The sequence below is a fragment of the Dermacentor silvarum genome, chromosome 2 (genome assembly GCF_013339745.2).
Source record: "Dermacentor silvarum isolate Dsil-2018 chromosome 2, BIME_Dsil_1.4, whole genome shotgun sequence".
NCBI lineage: Eukaryota > Metazoa > Arthropoda > Arachnida > Ixodida > Ixodidae > Dermacentor > Dermacentor silvarum.
The window spans coordinates 113,238,499-113,243,371 of record NC_051155.1 but is presented as its reverse complement, the minus strand read 5'-3'; positions in this window follow the sequence as shown (position 1 = coordinate 113,243,371).

Genomic DNA, 4,873 nt, shown 5'->3' with positions numbered 1-4,873 from the left:
ATTTCCTCTGTTCCCTCCCAGATGCCGATGGCGCACACTTTTACTGTATTTGCTGCTGATGGAATATGCAGCCTCGATAATGCATCAGCTTCTGGTAGCTTGTCCCCTGGCCTGTGGGTCACTTCAAATGTGAATTTCTGCAGTTCGTTGATCCACATTGCAATTCTGCCTTTCGTTTGAGAGAGACTGAGAAGATAGGTAAGTGCTTTGTTGTCCGTAAACAGCTTGAACTGTCGACCTTCAAGATAGGTTCGGAAATACCTTACAGCCATTACCACTGCAAGTGCTTCCTTTTCCGTAGTAGGGTAGTTTTCTTGCGCTTTCGTAAATGTGTATGAGTAATAACCCACAGCCTTGAGTTGGCGCGCTGGTGGCTGTGAGTCATCCCGTTGGTAGAGTACAGCCCCAGTTCCATAAAGTGATGCGTCCGTGCAGAGCTCGAAAGGTTTTTCGAAGTCCGGAAGTATCAAGACCGGATCTGAAGATATGATGTTGACAAGTGCTTGATATGTTTGTTCGCAATGTTCACTCCAAACAAACGGTGCACCTTTCTGTGTGAGAGATGTCAAGCACTTCGTCATGGTGGCGTAGTGTGGTATGAAGGCTCGAAAGTGTCCAGACAGACCTAGAAAAACTCGCAATGAATGCAAATCGTACGGCCGAGGCAATGTCTTTATCCTCTCGACAGACTCTGCTTTGGTGCTTTTCGTGTGGCTGTCAAACACTCTGCCCAGAAATATCACAGACCGCTTGAAGAACTCGCTTTTTCTGACATTGATCTTCAACTTGGCTTTACTCAGTGCTTCCAAAACCTGTGATAAATGCTTTGCGTGCTGGTCCTCTGTTTTAGAGTACACAATTATGTCGTCCACGTAGACGTTACAAAATTGTTCGGTACAAGCAGATAGAACATTGTTCATCATTTTTTGAAACCAGGCGCCCGAGTTCTTCCAGCCAAATGGGAGCCTGTTGTATTCGTACACATCGAACGGTGTAACAAAAGCTGTAAACTTCTTGTATTCTTCTTGTAGAGGAACTTGCCAATAACCTTTGCAGAGATCGATTCGCGAAAACCACTCACATCCTCCAGTTTCATTAATTATGTCATCGATCCGTGGCATAGGAAATGGAAACAAGTCTGTCTGTCGGTTTATCAATCGGTAGTCCGTGCACAACCTGAAAGTACCGTCCTCCTTAGGCACAATTGTTATAGGTGATGCAAACGGGGATGTCGAGGGCCTGATGATGTTAGCATCTAGCATTTGTTGCAGTTCGTTTTTGAGCCATACTTTCTTCTCGTGAGATAGCGGATAGGGCTTCTTGCGGACTACATTTGTGTCTCGCAGCTTGAATGGAACTTCCAGGAAAGGAGTCGCAGGAGGGTATGCTCCAACGCAGATGAGCTCAGGATACGTTGTCAGTATCTCGTCTGCGTTTCTCACCGTCCTAACCTGCGTTTCTTGTGCCAAGCAGTTTTCTTCTAAAGTTGAGTCGATAGTTAATTCATCTTTCCAAGATATGTTTAACTTAAGGCGCCTCATGTCCGGCCTTGACAGTATGAAAGAAAAATTCACGTCATTCATTACAAGTGCCTTAACCTCGATTGTCCGATTCTGGTATTTAACAATCACTGTTGTCCAGTAATGCAGAATTCTTCTGCTGCCGTCGTAACTTTGCACCTCCACTGCTTTATCTTGTCGGATTTCCCTTTTGTCTGCCAGGACCTCATTTATGAGACTCACAGACGCTCCTGTGTCCACTAGCACATGCGTGCCTCTGCCATTAATTTTCATTTCGGCATGAAGAAGGTTAGTCTTCAATAAATATACAACAGCTCTGTCGTTGTATGACACAGATGCACTGTCCTTACACTGTACTTGGCTTTCCATCCTTTCACTCCCAAGTGATATCTCTTTCGCTTCTGCGCTCATCTGCTCTCTGGTTACTATGCTGTTGGCGTCCACTTGACCAACATTTTCGGCTTTCTTCCGCGTAGTTAGATGTCGGTCGGCATGCGCAAGGGAGTGTACAACAACGTTATTCAGGGCGAGCAAGAGATCCTCGGCGGTCTTAGGAGATCTGGCCAGCAGCTGTTTCTGACAGTCTTTGTTCATGCCTAGCATAATCAGTGGCACAATTGATGTCTCAGGAAGGTTTGCGTCAGCGAGCAGGAGTAGCCTTCGCTTTTCATAAAAGTATTCTTGAAGGCTTCCGACTTTGTGTCTAAACAAAATGGCATTGTTCCACCGTTCTAACCGGTTAATTTCAAACGATGTCAGGAAGCTCTGTTTCCATTGACTCCACGTGTCACTAAGGTGGTCTAAGATTCTCATGTCGAACCACTTTTTCGCAATTCCCGACAAAAATGGCCTGAGGTTTCTTATCATCGTCCGAATCCCATCGATTTTGTTGGCAGGCATATTCATAAAAGCCAATCCACGTAGTGGCAGCCGTTGATATACCATCAAAATGGTCCGGCTTAATGGCATCACCTTTTGGAACGGCTCTGTGTAATGCCGCCTGGCTCAATATGTTCAAGAGCTGTGACTGTTGCTCACCCTGCTTTGACTGCATCTGCAGTAAGTCAATCATAATAGATATGGTATTCTGTCCAGAAGGTGACTCATTGGACGGTGTCTGACAGTAGTTCTCGTCATGGTGCATCAAACTGCGAAATTCAGCCGTACCTCTCTCTGTCAAGGGACACTCGCGTGAGCTTGCCTTGCTGGTGACGTCGATGAGCGGCTCGATCGATGTAGAAGACCTGCCCGAGTCAGCGTCGCTCTTGTCACTGGAACGATAGCTACCCGGCGTGTCCATCTTCCCGTTCGGCGAGTCTTCTCAACGCGCACTTGTTTTAATCCTCTGCGACTGCGCCAAAATGTAAAGAACTCAACGGAGACGGATAAAGCCGTTCCTCCATTTTAGTGAACTTCTTCTTCTCCTTCTCCTCCGGTACTCGCGCCACTTCTACTTCGTCTTGACGGCACCCCACAACACTCACCATAAGATGCTTCTGACAAAGCTACTTCATGCTTTGGATAGGTGACCACTATTACTAGGAAAGATCTTGGGTCCACGACCATCAGCAAAACATCCAACACAGTGCGGTGCGCCCAAAACTAAAGTTCCTGCAGAAATCAGAAATATCCGAAAGGTACCAGCTCTCATTGTGATAACTAATCATATTCTTATACTTATATTATTCTTTTGTAATATTCCATAGATAACAGTCTTATAGTTCTTGTTCTGTACTCGCAGGTATTCTTGTTTCCGACATTTATCCTATTTTTAGTCACGTTTACGTGTCTCCTTTGCAGGGTTCGTCATTGTCCTGCTTGGACTATTCTACTCAAGAGAGGCCGTATTTGCTCGTTCCAATGTACACGTATACACCACGTACTCTCAAGGCGATATATTTTAAACATGAACTCAAGAAGTGATACCACTTTATCTTTCTAATCGTCACATTTTTTTAAAATATCAGTGCTTAGAACACAATTATTATAACAGTGGAGAGGAGAAGCCATACCCCCGAAAGGTACCAAGTTCTTCAATACAGTTGTAAGAAAAATAACAACGTGAGTTGCGAATATACATACCTATCACTTCTATCTGTATGAAAGTCATCTCAGTGCTGAATAAAAATAATCTCACGTAGTAAATTAGGATAATAAAGAAATCTATGAGCCAATAGCGTGATGTACCTGCATTTTCTCTCTACACCCGCCGAAAAGTTTATCTTTTAAAGATAATTAGCAGCTGCACAGAGGACACGTGCCCCAGGGGTTCACTAGCACTGAGTCTGCTACGGTCCCGCCACACATTCGTGAACAGTACTCATCGGTCGCTAAGTGTGGACAGGAAGACCGGTTGAAATAACATACAGGTACCTTTAAAAGGGATTCGGAGAAAGATGTTTTTTTTTCGACTAGTCAAAGAACATCCTCTCCAAATACGACTTCCTCAGCCCCACCGTGTTTTGCTAGTCCGCTTCTGCAGTCATGAAAGTGCATCGTGCCATGCGGAATAAACCTTTGATCATTCAAGAGACAAATATATTGATCGCACATTACGAAAACACGCTGGTCGAGGAGTTTTACAACCCTCTAAAACACGACGAAGGCAACGACCAGGTTTCCACAATCTCGACCAAAAACTCAGGATTAGGCACAAGTGGCGGCCACAAAGCAACAGTGTGCTTGGCCTCCAAGCCACCCGACTTCAAAAGAAAATTGCCCAAGGACACCGTCGGCACGCCGATATTGAAAGACGTTCGTCTGAACCGTGGCATCAAATAAATGAACACAACTGGTAAGTTGGTGTGAAAGTGCAATTCTTTTTTTTTGTGCTGGACCGTCATGGATTTGCCATAGCAATCTGAGAGTGCAACCCGAGTATTGTAGGTTGCAGAAGGTGTACACGCGGGTAAATAGGTTTCCTGAGTGAAAAACACGTGCTAACATGAATAGGCGCTGGTCATGCTATTATTAACGCGCCATTAGTTGCTAGATTTTTCAACGTAACTCAAGTGTTGTGCCCCAAACTGTTTGCGACAAGAGAATGGCGTTTATGGCGGGCCATAAACCATGGCGGGCCGCTCACAAGTTCTACGCAAAGTGTCATCTGCAATCAATCACGTAACTCTTCGACAGCACCATGCCTACAAATATTTCGTCTGGTAATGACTCGCAATGAATGTCGCAATAACATTTGCCCCTTACGGTCGTTCTGACTCTGTAGCGATGCTGTCTCGCTCTTTCTCAGAGGGTCAAAACTTTTCTTGTAGGTTGCAGGCATTGCTGCATCATGAAGGTCTCTGGGCGACCATACGGGGGCAGACAAAACCTTCCAGCAAGCCCTGAGACGCGGT